Raw genomic sequence first — 15,085 nt, forward strand, 5'->3', positions numbered from 1 at the left:
GCTTTCTCCTATAGAGCTCCATTTTTATGGAACGGTCTGCCTACCCATGTCAGAGACACAAACTCGGTCTCAACCTTTAAGTCTTTACTGAAGACTCATCTCTTCAGTGGGTCATATGATTGAGTGTAGTCTGGCCCAGGAGTGTGAAGGTGAACGGAAAGGCTCTGGAGCAAAGAACCGCCCTTGCTGTCTCTGCCTGGCCAGTTCCCCTCTTTCCACTGGGATTCTCTGCCTCTAACCCTATTACAGGGGCTGAGTCACTGGCTTACTGGGGCTCTCTCATGCCGTCCCTGCAGGGGGTGCGTCACCTGAGTGGGTTGATTCACTGTTGTGGTCATCCTGTCTGGGTTGGCGCCCCCCTTGGGTTGTGCCGTGGCGGAGATCTTTGTGGGCTATACTCAGCCTTGTCTCAGGATGGTAAGTTGGTGGTTGAAGATATCCCTCTAGTGGTGTGGGGCTGTGCTTTGGCAAAGTGGGTGGGGTATTATCCTTCCTGTTTGGCCCTGTCCGGGGTGTCCTCGGATGGGGCCACAGTGTCTCCTGAGCCCTCCTGTCTCAGCCTCCAGTATTTATGCTGCAGTAGTTTGTGTCGGGGGGCTAGGGTCAGTTTGTTATATCTGGAGTAATTCTCCAGTCCTATTCGGTGTCCTGTGTGAATCTAAGTGTGCGTTCTCTAATTCTCTCCTTATTTCTTTCTCTCTCTCGGAGGACCTGAGCCCTAGGACCATGCCCCAGGACTACCTGACATGATGGCTCCTTGCTGTCCCCAGTCCACCTGGCCATGCTGCTGCTCCAGTTTCAACTGACCTGAGCCCTAGGACCATGCCCCAGGACTACCTGACATGATGACTCCTTGCTGTCCCCAGTCCACCTGGCCATGCTGCTGCTCCAGTTTCAACTGTTCTGCCTTACTATTATTTGACCATGCTGGTCATTTATGAACATTTGAACATCTTGGCCATGTTCTGTTATAATCTCCACCGGCACAGCCAGAAGAGGACTGGCCACCCCACATATGCTCTCTCAAATTCTCTCTTTCTTTCTCTCTCTCGGAGGACTTGAGCCCAAGGACCGTGCCCCAGGACGACCTGACATGATGACTCCTTGCTGTCCCCAGTCCACCTGACTGTGCTGCTGCTCCAGTTTCAACTGTTCTGCCTTATTATTATTCATTTATGAACATTTGAACATCTTGGCCATGTTCTGTTATAATCTCCACCCGGCACAGCCAGAAGAGGACTGACCACCCACATAGCCTGGTTCCTCTCTAGGTTTCTTCCTAGGTTTTGGCCTTTCTAGGGAGTTTTTCCTAGCCACCGTGCTTCTACTCCATTGCATTGCTTGCTGTTTGGGGTTTTAGGCTGGGTTTCTGTACAGCACTTTGAGATATCAGCTGATGTACGAAGGGCTATATAAATCAAATTTGATTGATTGATTGATTGATTGATGTTAGTTGTTGCCTCTTCAGATCTCCCCTCTATACATTTCAAACAGATATATTCATCTCTCGATACATTTCATGTTAGTTGTTGCCTCTTCAGATCTCCCCTCTCTATACATTTCATGTCAGTTGTTGCCTCTTCAGATCTCCCCTCTCTATACATTTCATGTTAGTTGTTGCCTCTTCAGATCTCCCCTCTCTATACATTTCATGTTTCTGATTTGGTCCTGCCGTACATACCTACACGTACGCTACGGTCACAAGACGCAGGCCTCCTAATTGTCCCTAGAATTTCAAAGCAAACAGCTGGAGGCAGGGCTTTCTCCTATAGAGCTCCATTTTTATGGAACGGTCTGCCTACCCATGTCAGAGACACAAACTCGGTCTCAACCTTTAAGTCTTTACTGAAGACTCATCTCTTCAGTGGGTCATATGATTGAGTGTAGTCTGGCCCAGGAGTGTGAAGGTGAACGGAAAGGCTCTGGAGCAAAGAACCGCCCTTGCTGTCTCTGCCTGGCCAGTTCCCCTCTTTCACTGGGATTCTCTGCCTCTAACCCTATTACAGGGGCTGAGTCACTGGCTTACTGGGGCTCTCTCATGCCGTCCCTGCAGGGGGTGCGTCACCTGAGTGGGTTGATTCACTGTTGTGGTCATCCTGTCTGGGTTGGCGCCCCCCTTAGGTTGTGCCGTGGCGGAGATCTTTGTGGGCTATACTCAGCCTTGTCTCAGGATGGTAAGTTGGTGGTTGAAGATATCCCTCTAGTGGTGTGGGGGCTGTGCTTTGGCAAAGTGGGTGGGGTATTATCCTTCCTGTTTGGCCCTGTCCGGGGTGTCCTCGGATGGGGCCACAGTGTCTCCTGAGCCCTCCTGTCTCAGCCTCCAGTATTTATGCTGCAGTAGTTTGTGTCGGGGCTAGGGTCAGTTTGTTATATCTGAGTAATTCTCAGTCCTATTCGGTGTCCTGTGTGAATCTAAGTGTGCGTTCTCTAATTCTCTCCTTATTTCTTTCTCTCTCTCGGAGGACCTGAGCCCTAGGACCATGCCCCAGGACTACCTGACATGATGGCTCCTTGCTGTCCCCAGTCCACCTGGCCATGCTGCTGCTCCAGTTTCAACTGACCTGAGCCCTAGGACCATGCCCCAGGACTACCTGACATGATGACTCCTTGCTGTCCCCAGTCCACCTGGCCATGCTGCTGCTCCAGTTTCAACTGTTCTGCCTTACTATTATTTGACCATGCTGGTCATTTATGAACATTTGAACATCTTGGCCATGTTCTGTTATAATCTCCACCCGGCACAGCCAGAAGAGGACTGGCCACCCACATATGCTCTCTCAAATTCTCTCTTTCTTTCTCTCTCTCGGAGGACTTGAGCCCAAGGACCGTGCCCCAGGACGACCTGACATGATGACTCCTTGCTGTCCCCAGTCCACCTGACTGTGCTGCTGCTCCAGTTTCAACTGTTCTGCCTTATTATTATTCATTTATGAACATTTGAACATCTTGGCCATGTTCGGTTATAATCTCCACCCGGCACAGCCAGAAGAGGACTGACCACCCCACATAGCCTGGTTCCTCTCTAGGTTTCTTCCTAGGTTTTGGCCTTTCTAGGGAGTTTTCCTAGCCACCGTGCTTCTACTCCATTGCATTGCTTGCTGTTTGGGGTTTTAGGCTGGGTTTCTGTACAGCACTTTGAGATATCAGCTGATGTACGAAGGGCTATATAAATCAAATTTGATTGATTGATTGATTGATTGATGTTAGTTGTTGCCTCTTCAGATCTCCCCCTCTATACATTTCAAACAGATATATTCATCTCGATACATTTCATGTTAGTTGTTGCCTCTTCAGATCTCCCTCTCTATACATTTCATGTCAGTTGTTGCCTCTTCAGATCTCCCCTCTCTATACATTTCATGTTAGTTGTTGCCTCTTCAGATCTCCCTCTCTATACATTTCATGTTAGTTGTTGCCTCTTCAGATCTCCCCTCTCTATACATTTCATGTTAGTTGTTGCCTCTTCAGATCTCCCTCTCTATACATTTCATGTCAGTTGTTGCCTCTTCAGATCTCCCCCTCTCTATACATTTCATATTAGTTGTTGCCTCTTCAGATCTCCCTCTCTATACATTTCATGTTAGTTGTTGTCTCTTCAGATCTCCCCTCTCTATACATTTCATGTCAGTTGTTGTCTCTTCAGATCTCCCCTCTCTATACATTTCATGTTAGTTGTTGTCTCTTCAGATCTCCCCTCTATACATTTCATATTAGTTGTTGTCTCTTCAGATCTCCCCTCTCTATACATTTCATGTTAGTTGTTGCCTCTTCAGATCTCCCCTCTCTATACATTTCATATTAGTTGTTGTCTCTTCAGATCTCCCCTCTCTATACATTTCATGTTAGTTGTTGCCTCTTCAGATCTCCCCTCTCTATACATTTCATGTTAGTTGTTGTCTCTTCAGATCTCCCCTCTCTATACATTTCATGTTAGTTGTTGTCTCTTCAGATCTCCCCTCTCTATACATTTCATCTCCGTCACTTGTGTTTTCCACTAATCGCATTATGGAACAAACATTTACATTACATATGTCGAATCTTAATGACCCATTTCATCGCAGGATGAAAATAACCAGGTTAGTTATTTTATGGCTGGTTATAACACCTACGTAAGAGTGTCAAAGCCCACTAAACCTACCAGGGTAGTTACTATATATACCTACATAAGAGTGTCAAAGCCCACTAAACCTACCAGGTTAGTTACTATATAACACCTACATAAGAGTGTCAAAGCCCACTAAACCTACCAGGTTAGTTACTATATATACCTACGTAAGAGTGTCAAAGCCCACTAAACCTACCAGGGTAGTTACTATATATACCTACGTAAGAGTGTCAAAGCCCACTAAACCTACCAGGGTAGTTACTATATATACCTACATAAGAGTGTCAAAACCCACTAAACCTACCAGGGTAGTTACTATATATACCTACGTAAGAGTGTCAAAGCCCACTAAACCTACCAGGGTAGTTACTATATATACCTACATCAGAGTGTCAAAGCCCACTAAACCTACCAGGGTAGTTACTATATATACCTACATCAGAGTGTCAAAGCCCACTAAACCTACCAGGGTAGTTACTATATATACCTACATAAGAGTGTCAAAGCCCACTAAACCTACCAGGTTAGTTACTATATAACACCTACATAAGAGTGTCAAAGCCCACTAAACCTAACAGGTTAGTTACTATATATACCTACGTAAGAGTGTCAAAGCCCACTAAACCTACCAGGGTAGTTACTATATATACCTACATAAGAGTGTCAAAACCCACTAAACCTACCAGGGTAGTTACTATATGGCTGGTTATAACACCTACATAAGAGTGTCAAAGCTCACTAAACCTACCAGGTTAGTTACTATATATACCTACGTAAGAGTGTCAAAGCCCACTAAACCTACCAGGGTAGTTACTATATATACCTACATAAGAGTGTCAAAGCCCACTAAACCTACCAGGGTAGTTACTATATATACCTACATAAGAGTGTCAAAGCCCACTAAACCTACCAGGGTAGTTACTATATATACCTACATAAGAGTGTCAAAGCCCACTAAACCTACCAGGGTAGTTACTATATATACCTACATAAGAGTGTCAAAGCCCACTAAACCTACCAGGGTAGTTACTATATATACCTACATAAGAGTGTCAAAGCCCACTAAACCTACCAGGGTAGTTACTATATATACCTACATAAGAGTGTCAAAGCCCACTAAACCTACCAGGGTAGTTACTATATGGCTGGTTATAACACCTACATAAGAGTGTCAAAGCCCACTAAACCGACCAGGGTAGTTATTTTATGGCTGTACCATACAGTATAGTATTGTCTGGAGGAACTAGTACTGTTGTAGTTACTGTCTGGAGGAACTAGTACCATCTGGAGGAACTCGCTGGGGAACTAGTACCGTCTGGAGGAACTAGTACCGTCTGGGGAACTAGTACCGTCTGGAGGAACTAGTACCGCCTGGGGGAACTAGTACCGTCTGGAGGAACTCTGGAGGAACTAGTACCGTCTGGAGGAACTAGTAATGTTGTAGTTACTGTCTGGAGGAACTAGTACCGTCTGGAGGAACTAGTACCATCAGGAGGAACTAGAACCGTCAGGAGGAACTAGTACCGTCAGGAGGAACTAGTACCGTCAGGGGGAACTAGTACCGTCAGGAGGAACTAGTACCGTCTGGAGGAACTCTTTGAAGGAACTAGTACCGTCTGGAGGAACTAGTACCGTCTGGAGGAACTAGTACCGTCTGGGGGAACTAGTACCGTCTGGGGGAACTAGTACCGTCTGGAGGAACTAGTACCGTCTGGAGGAACTAGTACCGTCAGGAGGAACTAGTACCGTCAGGAGGAACTAGTACCGTCTGGAGGAACTAGTACCGTCTGGAGGAACTAGTACCGTCTGGGGGAACTAGTACCGTCTGGAGGAACTAGTACCGTCTGGAGGAACTAGTACTGTCTTGTTATTAAGCTATATAAAACAACGGTTGTTGATGTGTTTGGCTGCATTTCAGATACATCTCTGTACATTTCAATGTTGCAGTAATCGACCTAAGCCTATAGTGTTTGAGCGAGACAACTTTATTTTCAGATAGCGAGCCTTGATCCCAATGACTTGACTGTCCCCGCAGGGAGAGAAAGACAACTGCACATTTTTTTTTACCAATCACAAGGCTCATTAGAATTTCCTGATGCAGCCTGGAGGAACTAGTACCGTCTGGAGGAACTAGTACCGTCTATAGTAACCTAGTACCGTCTGGAGGAACTAGTACTGTTGTAGTTACCGTCTGGAGGAACTAGTATCGTCTGGAGGAACTAGTATCGTCTGGAGGAACTCTCTGGAGGAACTAGTACCGCCTGGGGGAACTAGTACCGCCTGGGGGAACTAGTACCGTCTGGGGGAACTATTACCGTCAGGGGGAACTAGTTCCGTCAGGGGAACTAGTACCGTCTGGAGGAACTAGTACCGTCTGGGGGAACTAGTACCGTCTGGGGAACTAGTACCGTCTGGGGAACTAGTACCGTCTGGGGGAACTAGTACCGTCTGGGGAACTAGTACCGACTGGAGGAACTACTACCGTCTGGGGAACTAGTACAGTCTGGGGAACTAGTACCGTCTGGGGAACTAGTACCGTCTGGGGAACTAGAACCGTCTGGAGGAACTAGTACCGTCTGGAGGAATGTACATGTGATTTCTGTGTTTCTGAGCACTAATCAGGTTGTGTTAATATGAATGACCATCATGTAAATGTGATTTCTGTGTTTCTGAGCACTAATCAGGTTGTGTTAATATGAATGACCATCATGTAAATGTGATTTCTGTGTTTCTGAGCACTAATCAGGTTGTGTTAATATGAATGACCATCATGTAAATGTGATTTCTGTGTTTCTGAGCACTAATCAGGTTGTGTTAATATGAATGACCATCATGTAAATGTGATTTCTGTGTTTCTGAGCACTAATCAGGTTGTGTTAATATGAATGACCATCATGTAAATGTGATTTCTGTGTTTCTGAGCACTAATCAGGTTGTGTTAATATGAATGACCATCATGTAAATGTGATTTCTGTGTTTCTGAGCACTAATCAGGTTGTGTTAATATGAATGACCATCATGTAAATGTGATTTCTGTGTTTCTGAGCACTAATCAGGTTGTGTTAATATGAATGACCATCATGTAAATGTGATTTGTGTGTTTCTGAGCACTAATCAGGTTGTGCACCCAATGCATATGGGTCCAGTAAATTTCTCAAAATGTCGAGTAAATTAAAATGCTGCTGGTCAAATATTTCTTAAGGAAACCCTGAAACACACACACTTGGAGACAGAACACAAACAGACAGACAGACAGTTGTACCATAAGACTCGTATCCATCTAGTGATTTGACGGTGAGCAGCAGGTGTTGGTCCTGGAGATATTCTATCTCAGAGAGGAGGGGCTTCAGGGTGGTCAGCTGCTTATTGGACCAGCCCACACGCAGGAAGTTGACGTTGTCACTGCTTTGACTGTCATTCTCATAACTCTTCTTAAACTCTACGGAGAGAGGGTGTGGAGCGAGAGAGGGAGTGTGGAGAGAGAGAGGGAGTGTGGAGAGAGAAGGAGAGAGGAGAGAGAGAGGGAGTGTGGAGAGAGAGAGGAGTGTGGAGAGAGAGAGGGAGTGTGGAGAGAGAGGGAGTGTGGAGAGAGAGAGGGAGTGTGAGAGAGAGAGGGAGTGTGGAGAGAGGGGAGTGTGGAGAGGGAGTGTGGAGAGAGAGAGTGGAGAGAAGAGGGAGAGAGGAAGTGTGGAGAGAGAGGGAGAGAGGAAGTGTGGAGAGAGAGGGGAGAGGAAGTGTGGAGGGAGGGAGAGAGGAAGTGTGGAGAGAGAGGAGAGAGGAAGTGTAGAGAGAGAGGGAGAGAGGAAGTGTAGAGAGAGAGGAGAGAGGAAGTGTAGAGAGAGAGGGAGAGAGGAAGTGTAGAGAGAGAGGGAGAGAGGAAGTAGAGAGAGGGAGAGAGGAAGTGTAGAGAGAGGGAGAGGAAGTGTAGAGAGAGAGGGAGAGAGGAAGTGTAGAGAGAGAGGAGTGTGGAGAGAGAGGAGAAGAGAGAGGGAGAGAGGAAGTGTGGAGAGAGGGAGAGAGGAAGTGTGGAGAGAGAGGAGAGAGGAAGTGTAGAGAGAGAGGGAGAGGAAGTGTAGAGAGAGAGGGAGAGAGGAAGTGTAGAGAGAGAGGGAGAGAGGAAGTGTAGAGAGAGAGGAGAGAGGGAGTGTGGAGAGAGAGAGAGAGGGAGTGTGGAGAGAGAGAGGGAGTGTGGAGAGAGAGAGGGAGTGTGGAGAGAGAGAGGGAGTGAGAGAGAGAGGGAGTGTGGAGAGAGAGAGGGAGTGTGGAGAGAGAAGGACAGTGGAGAGAGAAGGACAGTGGAGAGAGAAGGACAGTGGAGAGCGAAGGAGAGAAGGAGTGTGGAGAGAGAGAAGGAGTGTGGAGAGAGAGAGGTGTGAGAGAGAGAGGGAGTGTGGAGAGAGAGGGAGTGTGGAGAGAGAGAGGGAGTGTGGAGAGAGAAGGAGTGTGGAGAGAAGGAGTGTGGAGAGAGAAGGAGTGTGGAGAGAGAAGGAGTGTGGAGAGAGAAGGAGTGAGGGAGTGAGAGAGAAGGAGTGTGGAGAGAGAAGGAGTGTGGAGAGAGAAGGAGTGTGGAGAGAGAAGGAGGAGAGGGAGTGTGGAGAGAGAGGGAGTGTGGAGAGAGAGAGAGAGTGTGAGAGAGGAGAGAGGGAGTGTGGAGAGAGAGGGAGAGAGGGAGTGTGGAGAGAGAGAGAGAGTGTGGAGAGAGAGAGGGAGTGGAGAGAGAGAGGGAGTGTGGAGAGAGAGAGGGAGTGGAGAGAGAGGGAGAGAGGGAGTGTGAGAGAGAGAGAGTGTGGAGAGAGGGAGAGAGAAGGAGAGAGGGAGTGTGGAGAGAGAGGAGAGAGGAAGGGTAGAGAGAGAGGGAGTGTGGAGAGAGAGGGAGGTGGAGAGAGAGGGAGTGTGGAGAGAGGGAGTGTGGAGAGGGGAGAGAGAAGGAGAGAGGGAGTGTGGAGAGAGAAGGAGAGAGGGGAGTGTGGAGAGAGAGGGAGAGAGGAAGGGTAGAGAGAGAGGAGTGTGGAGAGAGAGAGGGAGTGTGGGAGAGAGAGGGAGAGGAGAGAGAGGGAGAGGAGAGAGAGGGAGAGTGGAGAGAGGGAGAGTGGAGAGGAGGGAGTGTGGAGAGAGAGTGTGGAGAGAGAGTGTGGAGAGAGAGGAGAGAGGAAGTGTGAGAGAGAGGAGTAGGAGAGAGAGGGTGTGGAGAGAGAGAGGGAGTGTGGAGAGAGAGGGGAGTGTGGAGAGAGAGAAGGAGAGAGGAAGTGTGGAGAGAGAAGGAGAGAGAAGGAGGAGAGGAAGTGTGGAGAGAGAAGGAGAGAGGAAGTGTGGAGAGAGGGAGTGTGGAGAGAGAAGGAGAGAGGAAGTGTAGAGAGAGAGAAGGAGAGAGGAAGTGTGGAGAGAGGGAGAGAGGAAGTGTGGAGAGAGGGAGTGTGGAGAGAGAGGGAGTGTGGAAATAAAATGTCATTAAGTCTCTAGAGTAGAACTTTGTGTGTGTGTGTGTGTGTGTGTGTGTGTGTGTGTGTGTGTGTGTGTGTGTGTGTGTGTGTGTGTGTGTGTGTGTGTGTGTGTGTGTGTGTGTGCGCGTGCATGTGTGTGCGTGCATGTGTGTGCGTGCATGTGTGTGTGTGCATGTGTGTGTGTGCATGTGTGTCTCACCCTCCAGGCAGGTAGAGTAGAACTCTATAAAGAACTTGGTTCTGCTGGCCGTCTTCACTATGGCCTCAATATTCTCAAACTCTATATAGGCCTGTTCAGAGGACTTAGGCAGACCTGGAGAGAGAGAGAGAGAGCGAGAGACAGGGAGAGAAACAACGTTTAAAACCCTTGGGTTATAGTGAGATAATCAACCCCCTTGTCTAGTCATCACAGTGAGTGGCCATACCTTTCTTGGAGACGAACTGTGAGGTGACCCCCACCTCAAATGTACCAAACACTGGGGAGTGGTCACTGGTCACCACGTCATCTGTACAGCCTGAGAGGGAAACAATGATTTCATTTAAAAAATATAAAAAATTTAAAAAATAAAGGTATTTGGTATTTCAACAGCAATTAGCTGTTCCAAAAGCAGCAGCTACTCTTTCTGGGGTCCAACACAAAACATGAACCATGAAACATAATACAGAACATTAATAGACAAGAACAGAACTACATCAAAAAACATTAAAGGCACACAGGACAGAAGAGTTTATGTTTATGTTTATGTTTATGAGTTTATGTTTCTCATAAAAATAACAAGTGATGCAGTCAGTCTCTCCTCAACTCTGAGCCAAGAGAGACTGACATGTATAGTATTTACATCAGCCCTCTGATTACAATGAAGGGCAAGACGTGTCGCTCTGTTCTGGACCAACTGCAGCTTAACTAGGTCTTTCCTTGCAGCACTGGACCACACGGCTGGACAATAATCAAAATAAGAGGAAACTAGAGCCTGCAGAACTTAGGAGGGTTTCAGAATAGGACTTGCTTTGTGGAGTGTGGTGTCAAAAAGCAGAGCATCTCTTTACTACAGACAGACGTCTCACCATCTTTACAACCATTGAATCGATGTGTTTTGACCATGACAGTTTACAATCTAAGGTAACACCAAGTAATAGTCTCCTCAACTTGTTCAACAGCCACACCATTCATTACCAGATTCAGCTGAGGTCCTGAACTTAAGGAATGATTTGTACCAAATACTCTTATTTTTAGAGATGTTCAGGACCAGTTTATTACTGGCCACTCATTCCAAAACAGACCAACTCTTTGTTGTACAGAGTTGTTGAAGATGCAGGGACTCACCATAGGAGTTACAGACAATGTGAGTCTCAGGGTAAGACTTCCATAGGATCCTGTCACACCAAGAGGGGACGTTAGTCCTCATCTGAGAGGGAGAGAAAGAAGAGAGATGAGCGTGACCAGAGATCTCTCCATCTGAGCCTGTGTGTATGCGCTCGCTCGCACACGCGTGTGTGTGTATATTTGTGTGTGAAATGGCAGTACTTTGTCCTGAATTTGTTAAAATGCTATTTTAGGCTGAAAAGGGGCAATCAGCGGTTGGGCTGAAAAGGGGCAATCAGCAGTTGGGCTGAAAAGGGGCAATCAGCAGTTGGGCTGAAAAGGGGCAATCAGCAGTTGGGCTGAAAAGGGGCTGAAAAGGGCAATCAGCAGTTGGGCTGAAAAGGGCAATCAGCAGTTGGGCTGAAAAGGGGCAATCAGCAGTTGGGCTGAAAAGGGCAATCAGCAGTTGGGCTGAAAAGGGGCAATCAGCAGTTGGGCTGAAAAGGGGCAATCAGCAGTTGGGCTGAAAAGGGGCAATCAGCAGTTGGGCTGAAAAGGGCAATCAGCAGTTGGGCTGAAAAGGGGCAATCAGCAGTTGGGCTGAAAAGGGGCAATCAGCAGTTGGGCTGAAAAGGGGCAATCAGCAGTTGGGCTGAAAAGGGGCAATCAGCAGTTGGGCTGAAAAGGGGCAATCAGCAGTTGGGCTGAAAAGGGGCAATCAGCAGTTGGGCTGAAAAGGGGCAATCAGCAGTTGGGCTGAAAAGGGGCAATCAGCAGTTGGGCTGAAAAGGGCAATCAGCAGTTGGGCTGAAAAGGGGCAATCAGCAGTTGGGCTGAAAAGGGGCAATCAGCGGTTGGGCTGAAAAGGGGCAATCAGCAGTTGGGCTGAAAAGGGGCAATCAGCGGTTGGGCTGAAAAGGGGCAATCAGCAGTTGGGCTGAAAAGGGGCAATCAGCAGTTGGGCTGAAAAGGGGCAATGAGCAGTTGGACTGAAAAGGGGCAATCAGCAGTTGGGCTGAAAAGGGGCAATCAGCAGTTGGGCTGAAAAGGGGCAATCAGCAGTTGGGCTGAAAAGGGCAATGAGTAGTTGGACTGAAAAGGGGCAATCAGCAGTTGGGCTGAAAAGGGGCAATCAGCAGTTGGACTGAAAAGGGGCAATCAGCAGTTGGACTGAAAAGGGGCAATGAGCAGTTGGGCTGAAAAGGGGCAATCAGCAGTTGGGCTGAAAAGGGGCAATGAGCAGTTGGGCTGAAAAGGGGCAATCAGCGGTTGGGCTGAAAAGGGCAATCAGCAGTTGGGCTGAAAAGGGGCAATCAGCAGTTGGGCTGAAAAGGGGCAATCAGCAGTTGGGCTGAAAAGGGGCAATCAGCAGTTGGGCTGAAAAGGGCAATCAGCAGTTGGGCTGAAAGGGGCAATCAGCAGTTGGGCTGAAAAGGGGCAATCAGCAGTTGGGCTGAAAAGGGGCAATCAGCAGTTGGGCTGAAAAGGGGCAATCAGCAGTTGGGCTGAAAAGGGGCAATCAGCAGTTGGGCTGAAAAGGGGCAATCAGCAGTTGGGCTGAAAAGGGGCAATCAGCGGTTGGGCTGAAAAGGGGCAATCAGCAGTTGGGCTGAAAAGGGGCAATCAGCAGTTGGGCTGAAAAGGGGCAATCAGCAGTTGGGCTGAAAAGGGGCAATCAGCAGTTGGGCTGAAAAGGGGCAATCAGCGGTTGGGCTGAAAAGGGGCAATCAGCGGTTGGGCTGAAAAGGGGCAATCAGCAGTTGGGCTGAAAAGGGGCAATCAGCGGTTGGGCTGAAAAGGGGCAATCAGCAGTTGGGCTGAAAAGGGGCAATCAGCGGTTGGGCTGAAAAGGGGCAATCAGCGGTTGGGCTGAAAAGGGGCAATCAGCAGTTGGGCTGAAAGGGGCAATCAGCGGTTGGGCTGAAAAGGGGCAATCAGCAGTTGGGCTGAAAAGGGGCAATCAGCGGTTGGGCTGAAAAGGGGCAATCAGCGGTTGGGCTGAAAAGGGGCAATCAGCAGTTGGGCTGAAAAGGGGCAATCAGCGGTTGGGCTGAAAAGGGGCAATCAGCAGTTGGGCTGAAAAGGGCAATCAGCGGTTGGGCTGAAAAGGGGCAATCAGCAGTTGGGCTGAAAAGGGGCAATCAGCGGTTGGGCTGAAAAGGGGCAATCAGCAGTTGGGCTGAAAAGGGGCAATCAGCGGTTGGGCTGAAAAGGGCAATCAGCAGTTGGGCTGAAAAGGGGCAATCAGCGGTTGGGCTGAAAAGGGGCAATCAGCGGTTGGGCTGAAAAGGGCATCCATTTTCGTACTTCAAAACGTATGATGTGTTCTCATTGATTGTTGAAGAATATAAGTAAGAAATGTCTCAGTTTAACTGTCACACTCCATCAGAACCCAAAATATAAGCTTGTTTTTACTATGTTTGTTCAAGTAAATGTAAACATACACTACATCGCCTCAAAATATGGTTAAAACTATAATGTTGATATCATGGATTGTCAGTCCTTGCATCCACATCTCTGTGGTTTTGAGAGTTTCTCCAGCCTCAGCCTCTTACTGAAACAGGAGAACATACTTCTTTATTGTTTCTACTGCTGATTACCACTTTACTGAGTTAGGTGTTTACTCCCCAAAAAGTCTAGAAAATTCACGAGAATAATGGCTCTATGTGAGTGTGTGTGTGTGTGTGTGTGTGAGTGAGTGAGTGAATGAGTGAGTGTGTGTACCCCTGTGGCCTTCTGTTTCTGCCACACGTATGTATCTCTCGACCCGCGTTCATAACGGTAGGTGGGTGGGTAGGATATCTCCTCCTCCGCTGTACCAGAGGACACACAAACACACATTACAACAGTCTTTCACAGAGTACAGCAGAGTGCATAGACAATGAGGGGAAGGAGTGTGTGTGTGTGTGTGTGTGTGTGTGTGTGTGTGTGTGTGTAACTGACCAAAGCGTAGGAACACCTTGTTCTTCTCTCTCTCCTGGTTGAGCTGGTCCACCTTCAGCAAAGGATCAAACTCTTTCCTGTTGATGTAGTTCAGGATCTCCTGAGCGAGACAGAGAGAGAGAGAAAAAGATAGAGACAGAGAGACAGAAAGCGAGAGACAGAGAGACAGAAAGCGAGAGACAGAAAGCGAGAGAGACAGAGAGAGAGAGAAAGCGAGAGAGACAGACATAGAGAGACAGAAAGTGAGAGAGAGACAGAGAGACATAGAGAGACAGAAAGTGAGAGAGACAGAGAAAGCGAGAGAGAGAGAGACAGAAAGCGAGAGAGACAGAGAAAGCGAGAGAGACAGAGAAAGCGAGAGAGACAGAAAGCGAGAGAGACAGAGAAAGCGAGAGAGACAGAGAGACAGAGAGACGGAAAGCGAGAGAGAAAAGATAGAGACAGAAAGCGAGAGACAGAAAGCGAGAGACAGAAAGCGAGAGAGACAGAGAAAGACAGAGAGAGACAGAGAAAGCGAGAGAGACAGAGAGAGACAGAGAAAGCGAGAGAGACAGAAAGACAGAGAGAGACAGAGAGAGACAGAGAGACAGAAAGCGAGAGAGACCGAGAGAGACAGAAAGCGAGAGAGACAGAGAGAGACAGAAAGCGAGAGAGACAGAAAGCGAGAGAGACAGAAAGCGAGAGAGACAGAGAGAGACAGAGAAAGACAGAGAAAGACAGAGAGAGACAGAAAGCGAGAGAGACAGAGAAAGCGAGAGACAGAGAGAGACAGATAGCGAGAGAGACAGAAAGACAGAAAGCGAGAGAGACAGAGAGAGACAGAGAGAGAGAGAGAGAGCGAGAGAGACAGAAAGCGAGAGAGAAAAAGAGAGAGACAGAGAGACAGAAAGCGAGAGAGACAGAGAGAGAGAGACAGAGAGAGCGAGAGAGACAGAGAAAGCGAGAGAGACAGAGAAAGCGAGAGAGACAGAGAAAGCGAGAGAGAGAGCGAGAGAGACAGTTGGGGAAGAGGGAAAGCGAGAAAGACAGAAAGCGAGAGAGACAGAGAAAGCAAGAGAGACAGAGAAAGACAGAAAGCAAGAGACAGAGAAAGCGAGAAAGACAGAGAAAGCGAGAAAGACAGAAAGCAAGAGAGAGAGAAAGACAGAGACAGAGAAAGCGAGAATGACAGAAAGCGAGAACAACAGAAAGCGAGAGAGACAGAGAAAGCGAGAGAGAGTGAGATAGACAGAGAAAGCGAGAGAGAGTGAGATAGACAGAGAAAGCGAGAGAGACAGAGAAAGCGAGACAGAG

The 15,085-nt window shown here is 47.9% G+C and overlaps 1 pseudogene; it reads right to left on the bottom strand.

Annotated features, from left to right (window-relative positions):
• Positions 1-15,085, bottom strand: part of LOC118381878 (phosphatidylinositol 3,4,5-trisphosphate 5-phosphatase 2A-like) — a 53,910-nt pseudogene that overhangs the window by 12,124 nt on the left and 26,701 nt on the right.

This window comes from Oncorhynchus keta, unplaced genomic scaffold, assembly GCF_023373465.1.
Source record: "Oncorhynchus keta strain PuntledgeMale-10-30-2019 unplaced genomic scaffold, Oket_V2 Un_contig_7840_pilon_pilon, whole genome shotgun sequence".
Classification (NCBI taxonomy): Eukaryota; Metazoa; Chordata; class Actinopteri; order Salmoniformes; family Salmonidae; genus Oncorhynchus; species Oncorhynchus keta.